Source organism: Engystomops pustulosus, chromosome 3 (genome assembly GCF_040894005.1).
Source record: "Engystomops pustulosus chromosome 3, aEngPut4.maternal, whole genome shotgun sequence".
NCBI lineage: Eukaryota > Metazoa > Chordata > Amphibia > Anura > Leptodactylidae > Engystomops > Engystomops pustulosus.
Window position 1 is genome coordinate 183,155,378 of NC_092413.1, and position 13,143 is coordinate 183,168,520.

The window sequence follows — 13,143 nt, forward strand, 5'->3', positions numbered from 1 at the left end:
CACTTCCTATATATGGTTTCAGAATCAAGCTTTTTGGTGGATACGTCTTTTCTGACTGCTTTCAATGTGTGGTTTCAGGACCTTTGGAGGACCTTCAAAGGTCCTGAAATGTCTCTTGAGTATCTCATGTGTATTGAGAGCAGGGGGGGCTGAAGGCCCTTTTAGTATAAAATTTAATAGGTGGTTTGGGTGGCCAGGGGCCCCCTAGAAGTCTTGGACCCCAGGCTATATTATAAACCACTACTGTGTGGTATTATAGCACAATTCCAGGTATAGGTCATACTTTCTATGATGTTAAGTGTATAACCAAAATATAGAGGGATTGGAATGTAACCATTATAAGCCATCACTCACCACAGTGACATCATAGATACATAGTGACATCATCTCTGATTGACTGGAGCAGTTTGATGATTTCATTCAGATCTGTCAATATTCTAATGTGCATGGATGACCCTGATTATACCCCTACAATTGTTAGATCTTACAGAGGTTGTAATAAGCAGAAAACATGTAACCATTAAAGGGTTTTTAACAACGACTCGCTGTTTTGTGGACATCTGATGGGACCCCTAAAGTTCACAAGAACGCTCTCCTGTGCCCCCAAATAAATGGAGTGGCAGATTGTGAATGTGAGTCTCCCCTATTCAATTCTATGGAACTGATGGAGGTTCACTGTCTTCTTTAGTCACATAGAAAATGAATAAAGTAAAAAAAAAAGTGGTATATTATTTTTTGTAAATTATAAAATGAAAGAATACTCCTTTAAACACTACTACCAGTGTTTGGACGTAGCCCCAGAGAACTGTATAAACATACCTTAGTGTGACTGATATTACAGCATTATAGTTTCTCCTATTGCATATCCTCACACTGTTGTGCTCTTTACTCTCTGTCCTGAGGAAAAGATGTACAGCAGTATACTTCTGTTTGAATGCTACATTGGTTAAATATAGCAGGAAGGAGGGGACGTACAGTAACGCAGTGTAGAGATCTAAGAGCACAGCAGTGTGAGGACTCTGAGAAAAAGTTACAATTTTCAAATACAAATCTATTTTTTGCAATCCTTCTGCTACTTCTCCACGGCTCTCCATCTCTATATAGAGGAGCACAGTCTATCTAGCATGAGTGAGTGTAAATCATTCTATCATACGGGGGGCTGCTGTTTGCCTTTAAACTTGCTTTCCCTGAAATGTTTATTTATCACTGCCGACCCACAATGACATCATCCAGGCCCATCTGGGAGTGGAAAAGAAACCCTTTATGTTTCAGCCTGAATCTAAGCTCAGTACATACCATGTGAATGATGCAATCTGACCTGCTACTTACTCCCCTGCAATAGATAATTGTGGGGGAGATATAGATACATGCACACCCAGGAATGTTCACTCCAGCCTTTCCACAATAATACATATAAAATCCAAAATGAACATAGTGGTCTTAAAACTTACCTCGCCTGTCATCACATGACTTGCTGTCACTCCTGTAATGATGGTGGATTGTTGGCCGCTTTGTGATTTGTAAACCGCTACAGAATAAGATGGCACTACATAGAGTTTTATTATCAGTATTCTCCCTGACTGCTGCCTGCCCTGACCCTGGATTGTCATTTATTATCCTCTAACTGACCTCTAGAATTTGGCTTTCATGTCCACTGACCCCCCCTGTGTGATACGGACCCTAATATGCCACCCTCGGTCTTCTTTTATCTGAAAATAGATTTATTTTTACATCTATTTTTTCCAATCTACTCTTGGTTTAAGATTCAAAACAAGTTTTAAAAATATTTTAATGTGCAAACGCAGTCTAATAGCATGAAGTGAAATGCCACTGGTCACTGCTAGATGTAAATCTATTCATACATTTTCTAGAGCCCTAAGGTGCGCATGCACTGACCCTCGCAGATTTAAAGGGCCAGCACACCGCTGATTGGCACTGGTCACTTCCGGAATTCTTTAATAGCCGGCTGCTCCCAGCAATCCCCGCCGGATCTTAGAGCTCTATGCCTTTGAAAAAGCTTCTCCTGTGTGATTCTTGTTTCCTGTCCCCGGACCCTGACTTCGCTCCTTCGCTGCCAGCCCTGACCTTCTGCTCTGTTCCCATTTCTGCATCATTGCCGCCTGTCCTGACCATCTGCCTGTGCCCGACTTGGACACTGCCTAATGTTCCTGTACCTCGACCTTGGCTGCCACCGCAGACAAGTCGCACCTGTGGAATGACCTGGTGGCACCAACCAGCAAGACCAACCTGCTTTGCAGCGGGCACTGGTGAAGACTGGGTCCCACTTAGATTCCGATCCCAGGTGTCGGTTTGTGTCATCGTCCGCAATGGTCCAGGGGGTTCAGTAACCCTTAAGCGTGACAGTGGGAGACATTTATTATTTTTGGACCTTTTTTTGTGCCTGTTTTTAGTGCTGATTTGCACTGTGATTATATATTGTGGTGCACAACCATAATGCATTTGGCACAGTGCATGAAGAACAAATAAGCATCAGAAATTTCAAGCCGCATTCAAGAAGGGGTTTAGAAGTTGGTAGACTTGCTTTTTGTTGGTCCAATTTTGCGGCAAAAAAGAGTCCGGAAACTGGAAGTGAAGGAGAAGTTTTGGGATTGAGTGTCAGAAAAGAAACAAGGTGGCCAAAAAGCTAGCACAAAGTCAATCATCATTTTTCCACATGGTTTAAGAAAAAGACAGACTGAATCTCCCTAGTTTCCCCTCTGGCTTCAAGCTTGGGCACATCATTGGCAATGCTTAAGATAGAGATGATGGAAAGTATGTCATAGGTCATGACCCATGAACCAGTTCAGAAATGTCTGGAGTCTTCCAGGGAGCTTCCAACAATTCTAAGCAAGTCATGTGGTGATGTTAAGAATAAAACATTCAGTCCCATCTCAGAGACAGGAAGGAGGGTGATGATGGATACAGCAGACTGATGGATTTTCTGTATTGCTGTAAGCAGCTGGAAACTTGCACATTACAGTAATTATTGGTTGGAATCATTGTTCTGCTTCTCCCATAGGCTTAGTTAAAAAGCATGATCATCTATTGTGAAAATGCACTTAGAGAATGGGTTTCTTCTTGTTAATTCATTTGGATCTTCATTATATATGAAGAAAGTGTAAGGGGGCAGATCCCATTCCCTTCATGCATTCAGCAACATTTGATAAACATGCTGCAAAAACATGATATATAGTAATGTATACCTCCAACAGAAAGCTGCATACAGACATATTATTATTATTGGAATAATAATAATCTTCATTATTTTTATTATAAAGCAACATGTATTCCATGCACTCAACATAAAGTGGAAAACATTGTTGTTGGCTTCCATTGAAAAAAATAATACTATCTCGCACAGAGGCCATAAGGACATTCTTTTGGCCTCCTTCAGGTAGAAAGCGCCCTAAGTATATGCACAGTATACCGTATATTCCTTGAGTGCAGACCAAGGGGGTCTTTTATCATTAGTCTGAAAATTTGTACCTGTCTTTTTTGGGGGGGATTGGGATTGGTTTAACTTAGAGAGTATAAAAACTGGAATCCAAGTCTGTTGATTTTTTGCACATTTTTTAGGGCACCTTCTATATTATTTACCATGGCAGCAGGGGAGTGGGGGTACAATTCCACCAATGTGCCCAATAATAGTTGTAAAGAGAAATGCAAAAAAGAGAAAAGAATGTGTTGAATCCCCCCCATCATATGCAATATATAATACATAAAAGATTGTACTGCTTGTAACAGACTACATTGACTCCATGGGAAGGGCAGGCTACCATATAACTCTCTATTGAGGCCTTATCATAAATCAGCAAATCTTGGTTAAAAATAAAAGAACATGAATGATGTGTGGTTAAGTAGATTTGGAGGAGGCACTTCAGTGACATCAATGTCAGATCACAGGAGCCCAAGTGTTTTTGCGCCAGTTTTCTGCCTGACTTTGCACTGAAAAGAAAGTGCAAACTGCTTGTACATGTATTTATACACTGTTTGCACTAGTTTTATGTCGCGACTGCACATTGTCCATCACGGCCCAAAATTCTGCACCTAAAAGGGCGTTCCAGTGCCGATTTGGACCATGCGTCACATTTATTACTGCGACTCGACAACATTTTTCACATGTTGTAGGAGTACGGCTAACAGCTGACATCACGATACTCCCTGCTGTTTAACCCTACAGACGACACAGCAATGGTGATTAAAAAACTTTTTTTTTAAAAATCCCCTAATGCCCCATCTGTCACAAGCCTGTCCAAGCTGTCAGACTGGTAAGCAGTGGCGAAATAATCCGGCGAGGCTATGGTCCTGTAAACAGCACATACAACCATCCCGAACTCACTATCAGAAACCTTACTAACGGACTCTGAGAGCCCCTAAAAGGTTACAATGAAAACTTAGTTTATCTAGGAGCTTCTGGATGGTGGAGCGAACAGGTAACAGGAGATCAGCGACAGACCAGTGTTCACACTAGTACACAGAAAAGTGTCAAGCCAATAACAAACACAAGTCTGAAACAGGGAAAGCGGGGTCACAGCAAGAGAGACAAGACACAGAGGGACAAAGAACAGATAATAGCGAAGTCAGCCAAATTGAATCAAAACTTAGATGGCACCAAGGCACAGAAACCTGTAGCGAGAGAATGGTCAAATAAATGTAGCTGAGGTCAGATACACAGAATAGCAAAGATAACAATAGCACAAGCATAGGTAAAAGAAGACTGAAAATAACCAGCACCATCTGATGGAACTGGGAAGGATATATGGGGAATAATAGACACTGAGCCACTAGCACTCACTCAATCACTCAAACCACAGCCGCACAGAAAATGAGCTAAGACTAAAAATGAATACTAAGATATCATCCAAATTTTTCAGCTGGTCGAAAGCACAACGAAAAAATCAAAATCACCTTAATATGTTAAAGGAAATCTACCATTTGATTTGATATACATTATCAACTAAACATACCTTGAGAATGCTGTAGCTGCACTGATGCAGAAGCATATCTTGTTTCATTCCTGAGCTCAGTGGTTTTTCTGAAAAAACAATTATAAACTTCAGGACCTTCTGAACAGCCAAGACAACACTAATCAACCTGAGCTGGATCACTCATACACATATTATTCTGCCTGGCAGGGAGAACAGTGATTGCATCATCCTCTGGTGCAGTGCATAACTAATGTGAAAGAAAGAACACAGAACCCAGGCACAGAAGCGAGAGAGCTTCATTATCATGATTTTAGAATTGTTTTTTCAGTAAAACCACTCAGCACAGGGATTAACAAAGATATGATTCTCCATCAGTGTAGCTGCAGCATTCACAAGGTATGTTTGGTTCATAATGGATTAAATCAAATGGTAGGTTTCCTTTAAAACGTTCCAAAGTTATAACCACTTAAACATGTACAAATTGAAAAAAGGTCTGGTCTTTAAGGCAAAAACTGGCTTCAACGGCAAGCGGTTAAAAGACGCTTATGTGACGGTTCATGATGCATGTGTGTCATAGTTATCCTCTACTCTCTTTGTAGCATTTCATTCCTCTCTCCCTTCCTTCCAGTGATGTACTTAGGTTGATAAGTCAAAAACTGATGACAGGTTCCCCGTAATCTGACTCTGTTTATTAATAAAAACTGTATTGACTAAGCTATACATTCAACTGTGCTATTCGTGACCACGCTATAAAAAACATTGTAGTGTCCTGATACAACCCACACACTTTCTACATCACACTGCTTATTATTAGGCACATCAATGAGACAGAAAATTGCAGAATATCCTAAAATGAGTAAACTGTTAAAAATTAAAACTATGGTAACCAGAAGTAAGAACATCATTATACAAATATTAGAATACTGTAGGACTGAAGACAATGACAGATACATTAAGAAAAATACTGAAACATAACAGTAAATAAATAGCAAGGGTTATAAGGAAAATTGCACCACTTGTACGGTCCTTAATTATGTCATGTTTATGTCATAAAAAGTTGCGGAAGGACATTTACCAGTGTTTCTACGCCAGTTTTCTTGGGTAAAACCACTGAAATGAAACCACTTTGCCATGTGGGTGTGGAGGGGGCATGAAGGGGCACAGTAGCCAGCTGGAGTGGGCTAGTGTGGGGCTTTCCTGCCCGGTGCCTGCGCACTTTCTAAGAACCTTCTGAACGTTCTCTGTGGAATGTTTGTTTTCCGAAAAACAATGCCAGATCGGAACTGGCACAGCTTTGTCCACCAGCGCAGCACAGCCGGCAGATACATCATTAGGTCTAAGACTAATGATTAGAGATGAGCGAGTATACTCGTCCGAGCTTGATGCTCGTTTGAGTATTAAGGTACTCGAAACGGCTCGTTGCTCGGACGAGTATTTCCCCTGCTCGAGATCGAGCATTTAATTAAAAAAACACAGTGAAGAACAATGAAGAATAGAATAAAAACAGTGAACACAGGATCATTTCAGTGAAAAACACATTGAAGAACACAGTGAAGAATAGATTACAGATGTTCGGCACATCTGCTTACTTGTCGGAAGGGCGCGGAACGGTGCGAACAAAATGTGAAGAACAATATATAGCTCCTGGGCAGCTGCGGAGAGTAAAGGGAAGCAGAAATCTGGGGAGACTGAGGCTGCAGGAAGAGGGGTGTCCCGCTCCCCTGCAACCCTCCCCCAAGACGTGCACCCTGCATGGGCTCGACATGCGGCAGACAGCCCCGCACCCGCCGCCACTGATGACTGAGCCGCTGCATGTAGCTGAATCTTCCTGCTCGCTGTGTGGTATGTGTCAGACTGGCGCTGACTGTTGGATGTGTACCGGTACCTTGTCATGCCCGGCGGCAGAAGGGGTCCAAGCCAGCAGCAACTGTGCCGATCCGCTTTGCCCTCACTGCAGACTCTGATTGGCGGGACGTGTGGCAATGGCACAGGGTTAAGAAACAGGAATGGCAGCGCTGTTGGCCTCTCCGCCCCTCCGATAACCGCCCTGATCACCTCCGAGCCGGTGCGTCACTGCCGCATCCCTGACCTGCCGCTGGGCGGGAGTCTTCTTTTCAAGTTCCTCTTCTTCATCTACCTTCTGGTGTCGCTTTTCATCCAGTACATAAACATCTATAAGACGGCATCGGGGAGACTTCAGTGGAAGCAGAGGAGCGGATCCCGGGACAGCGTATCTCCCGACAAGTAAGCAGATGTGCAGAACATCTGTAATCTATTCTTCACTGTGTTCTTCACTGTGTTTTTCACTTAAATGATTCTGTGTTCACTGTGTTCACTGTTTTTATTCTATTCTTCACTGTTCTTCACATCTGCTAACTTGTCGAGAGATAATATACGCGCGGAACAGTGAAGAATAGATTGCAGATGTTTGCATACATCTGGTAACTTATCAGAAAACATTCTATTTCAATTAAATAACACATTTTATTCCCAAACCATGGTCCCTTTGAAAAATGCTCGAGTCTCCCATTGACTTCAATGGGGCTTGTTATTCGAGACGAGCACTCGAGCATCAGGAAAAGTTTGTCTCGAATAACGAGCACCCGAGCATTTTAGTGCTCGCTCATCTCTACTAATGATGTATCCAACGTGCCACCATATGCTAACTCTCTCCCTATGTCTGCTCTGTGACTAAGAGAAGTGTAGGAAGTGACAGTGATGTAACTTGAAGCTGATGGGCCCCAGTGCAAAGTCTGTGCCTGACTCCAGACTATAATGTATAGTTTATAGTACACTCTTCTCATATGGGAAAGTGACACCTTATGGACCCCTAAGCCTCTTGGACCCAGTTGTGACAGCACCCTCTGCACTCCTCAAGTTACTCCACTTGTAGGTGACAAATTATTGGCAGGAATGGACCAGCCAGGACTGGATAGCTGGAGATGAAACTGGACAAGGCAGATATGAATTTGATTACTGCTTCTTTAAATTAAATTGGACAAGTCTTTTAAAGGGGATATTCGGGGACTTGGATACAGAATAAATCTGCTCTCCACCAGGTTGGGTTAGGGATGGCAATGAAGGCCAAGTGCAAGTGGCAAGCCCAGACACCAAGTAAAGTACAGTCCTCATAATCAAAGGTGTAGATAGAATAAAAAGCAGTAGAGTGAGTGGGTGCATGCAAGTGCACAAGCTGTTATTATCATTCGGCTATGATTACTCTCTGTGATATAACAAGCCCATCACATGGTCAGATTTCTGTCCACTGGAAGTAAACATAAAGAAGCTTCCTATTGAATGACAGCAGGCAGAGATCTGATGATGAACTGATACAGAAAATTGTAAAATTGTATAGCTTTTCCGTCCACAAACAATCAACTATTTGCTGAAAGTGGAAAACCCCTTTAACTCATGGCAATGTTTTCTGCCACCAAAGTTCTGGTGGGAAACGTGACCAAAATCACCACTGCGTTAAGATTAAAACCTTTGTCCTAGACCCAATTTTATAACTTGTAAACTTTACAATGTTTGTCTCTTGGCTTCAATATTGTCATTTGGACATAGTTATGCTACAACTGTCCAATAGGTTTCTCAGGGGACCAGGTAGAAGCAATTAACAATTTAATTATTTAATTACAGTTTTGGCAGTGTGACATAGGTCGTCTCACTTTAAACTTCCCCCCTCTCAGTTTACTAAGATTAAAAGGTCCCTCCCTGTATTTAGGAAGAGTCCAATTATGCTAAGCCGGGCAGGGATATGGCAGACATAGGCCATAGGGAGGGTCATCACAGATAAAAACCTGGATTATTGTGATGGTAATTCCCATCATTTCACGTCTTATAGTAAATGCAACTAATCTTGTGTTCCAATGTGTCTTTAGAAATGTTGGCTGTACATGATTTTTAGATAAGTTCTCCACAGCAATTTTAATGTCAGGTGGGAACCCTGCCTATAGCATTGAGACCTGTGTGACTAAATCATTGAGGCCAATTGAATATGACTTGTGCTCCAGGTATCTGGCAAACAAAGTATGATAAAGTTAAAATATTTGATGAGAGACATGAAATTTACAATTTTTTGGGCCCACTTTTTTTGATGAAAAGGGCATTGAACAAGGCGGGCCAGTGTGTGGACTTTCTGGACAGCCAAATTTACTATAACCTATTTATCAGACGTGTCCGAGAACAGAACAGTTCTAGTTGCACATGGCAACCAATCAGAGCTCAGTTTTCACCCTCCCACATGTGTTTATGAATTTCTCATTGGTTGCCATTGACAGGTTGACACAATGAATAAGCTGCAGTATAGCAATGTGACCAAAGAATGCAACATCATTGGCCAGAAAAAAAAGAGGTCTGCTGTGCCCGGTGTAAACAGTTTTTCTTTGACAGCCTTATGAACCCTTTTAATTCCCTTTTCATTGTTTCATGTTGAAAGAATACTAAAAGCCAAGTAGCAAAACAAACAGCGTTAGGCTGGATTTATATTGTCCATGATTAGTCCCTGATATCGGAATGTTAAAAGTGCCGTTTTATGGACTGATCCCTATATCAATATTATTTACGGGCTTCAGTCCCCAGTAGTGATGTTGGTCCGTGTCTCAGGACTTTTTACAGTCTGTGGTTCAAGGACTGACAACAGCAGTGTGAATCCACCCTTTCAGCTTTTCAGATACAGTTTTTGACGTCCAAACCAGGAGTGGAGTAAAAAAACTGGAGGAGTTGCACCTGTCAATGATATGTTCTCACCCATTATGATCCACACCTGCTTTTGGTTTTGAAAACTGCAGCTGAAAAATTTAACTTGAAAATGCACCCAGGATGATGCCACGTCTGGCATTTTTGGTCTGTTTTTAACCCCTTCCCGACATTTGACGTAATAATACTGCATGGCGGGAGGTGCGTTCCCGCAAAATGCAGTATTATTACGTCATGCTTCTGGCGCCGGCTCCTGAACGGAGCCGGCGCCAGAAGCTGCGGGTGTCGGCTATATATTATAGCCGACACCTGCCTCTAACACCCGCGATCGGAGATTTCTCCGATCGCGGGTGTTAACCCCTAACACGCCGCGGTCGCATAGACCGCGGCGTGTCAGAGGCATTTAAATGCAAGCTGAAGGGAATCGGACCCCCCCGCGGCGCTTACCGGGGGGGTCCGCTGCTCCGATCGCAGCCCCGGGACTGCCGGTGCCCGGGGCTGCGAGATCTTCATCCGGAAGCCGGGTCCTGCCTTCTGGCAGGACCCGGCTGTAAGACACTGGGCATGCGCAGCATGCTCAGTGTCTTACATTACACAGTGCAATACATCTGTATTGCACTGTGTAACCTGTAAAAGAGCTTGAACAAGTGATCAGAAGATCACTTGTTCAAGCTTAGATGTCATTACCTGTAAAAAAAAGTTAAAATAATAAATAAAGGTTTTTAAAAATAAATAATAAAAGAAAGTGAAAGTCCCCCCAAACACCACATTTCCCTTTACACAAGTAATAAAGTATAAAATACACTAAATCACAAAAAAACCCCACTTATTTGGTATCGCCGCGTCCGTAACAATCTGTACAATAAATCCTAATCATAATTGGACCCGCTCGGTGAACGTGGTAAAAAAAAAAACCCAAAAACTTGCCAAAAATTAAAACTTTTTATCAAATTGCTTTACAAAAAATGTTCTAAAAAGTGATCCGAAAAAGTTACAAGCGCCAAAATGATACCACTGAAAAGAACAACTTGTCTCGCAAAAAATAAGCTCACAACCAGCTACGTCAACCAAAAAATACTATAGTTATGCCGCTATAAAGATGGCAATACTAAAACAAATTCAATTTTTTCTATTCTAGTTTTCCTTCAATAAAATTGGACAAATATAAATAAAACTATATAAATGAGGTATCACCGTAATCGTAGTGATCCGTAGAATAAAGATAATATATTATTGTTATGCTACAGCGAACCCCCCCCTCAAAAATGCTAAAAATCCAAAACAAGAATTGATGATTTTATTTTCCTCCACACGAAAAAAGTTAATAAAATTGCTTCAATAAGCTAAACACCCTCTAAAATAAAGTTTTTTTTACAGTGCATCGCGTCTCGCAAAAAATAAGCCCTTATTTGTCTAAATTGCTTAAAAAATAAAGATTGTATAGCCTATTCCCAACGCGCGTTGTAATAGAACGGTGCGGCGGGTAGTGACTTGCCAACACGGTTCAGACACAGTGATCGGGGCAAGATGGCAGCTGATCCTAACAGCCATCCATCCTGCCCCATGGACCAGAAGGGTTATGTCCCCCCCACGCACCCCCAGTTTATTATCGCTGCTATTGGCTCATCAATTCAGACGAGCCAATAGCAGCGAATTTACTTATGACGTCAGTAATACCGGTCACCATGTCTGTAGACACGGTGATCGGGGCAGAGTGGCGGCTGTTCCTGACAGCCACCAATTGTGCCTTGTGGTTCAGAGGGGTTTTGTTGCCCCCCTCTGTCCATGTTTGCCGCTATTGGCTGGTCGATTTGGTCCAGCCAAAAGCAGCAATATTCGTCACAATGGGCATCGCTAGGGTGAATAAGAGCAACACTTGGCGATAATTTCCCTACTAAAACGAAGATATGGTACAAAAGCGCTGGCCGTGTACATTGTACAGATTACGCTGTACAACTCTTACGAGCTGTTCCAATGTGCACGTCCTGCCGTATCATTTCTCCGTTTTCAAGAGGAAGATATTAGGAAACTAATATTGGGACAAGAAGGACGGGGCCCCTGTACCTCTGGTTTAGATGTTCCTGTATTTTGCCAGGACAGCATTTTCCCGGTGAATTCTGCTGCTTCTAATGGTAAGACTCAATAAAGAGTCTGTTCCAAAAGAGGAGTTAGGATGGACACTATATACTAAGGATGGACACTATATACTAAGGATGGACACTATATACTACTAAGAGACCTGTGACAACTCCAAGTGTGACAAAAGTTTAGATGGTTCCCTGGTCTATTCTACCTCCTTATACGCAACACATTCAAAATTCACGCCCAACCTGTTGTGAATTCAGTAAAATGAATAATTGTAACAACTGGTAAGTCACGTTGCTCCCTATACCCCTCCACATTATTTCATAAGGGGCGCCACATAACGGGCACTGAACGTTCCAGAAATAATTGCAATTTCCATCTTGGACTCCATCGCACATCGTATTTGGAAACCACCTGTATGTTCAAATGCTCATTTCACCACGTGTATTACACTACACCACATATTACACCTTGCTAAATTCCCCAAGGGGTGTACATTCAACAATTAGGGTCACTTTTCGGGTTTTCCTCTGTTTTGGTACCACTACGGCTCTCCAAATGTATCCTGACACATGTGAAGGATTTCTTGCAAATTTGGCCTCTAAAAGACAAACACCCCTCTTTTCCTCTACTGTGCGCCCATAAAGCATTTTATATGCACATGTGGGGTACTTCTACACTCGGGAGAAATAGTTTTACACCTTTTTCGGGGTTATTTAATATATTATCCCTTGTGGCTTACATAAATTAGGGGTAAAGTGACATTTATAGGAAAATTTTCACCTTTTTAATGTTTAGGGCCTAATTGGATCATTCACCTGTAGGGGCAAATACATATATTGCACATTGCAAAATTCTCTAAGGGGTGTGTGTTCAAAAATTAGGGTCACTTTTTGGATTCTTATCTGTTTTATACCACTAGGGCTCTCCAAATGCATGTCAAACATTTCTGTCAAATTTGGCTTCTAAAAGGCAAACCTCCCCCTTTCCTTTTACTGTGCGCCCATACAACATTTTATATACACATGTGGGGTACTTCTACACTCAAGAGAAATAGGTTTACACATTTTGGGGGGTTATTAAAATTTTTTTATCCCTTGTGGCTACAAAAAATTAGGGGTACAATGACCTTTATAAGAAAATGTTCACCTTTGTCCTATTTAAGCCCTAATTAAATCAAACACCTATATGGACAAATACTCATATTACACCTTACTAAATTCTCCAAAGGGTGCACTTTCCAAAATAGTGACACTTGTTGGGGTTCCCCTCTGTTTTGGTACCACTAGGACTCTCCAAATGCATCCTGACACATGTAATGGATGATTGTCAAATCTGGCTTCTAAAAGGCCAAAGCTCCTCCTTCCCTTCTGAGCCCCACTGTGTACCCATACAACACTTTATATGCAAAAGTGGTGCAGTTCTGTGCTTA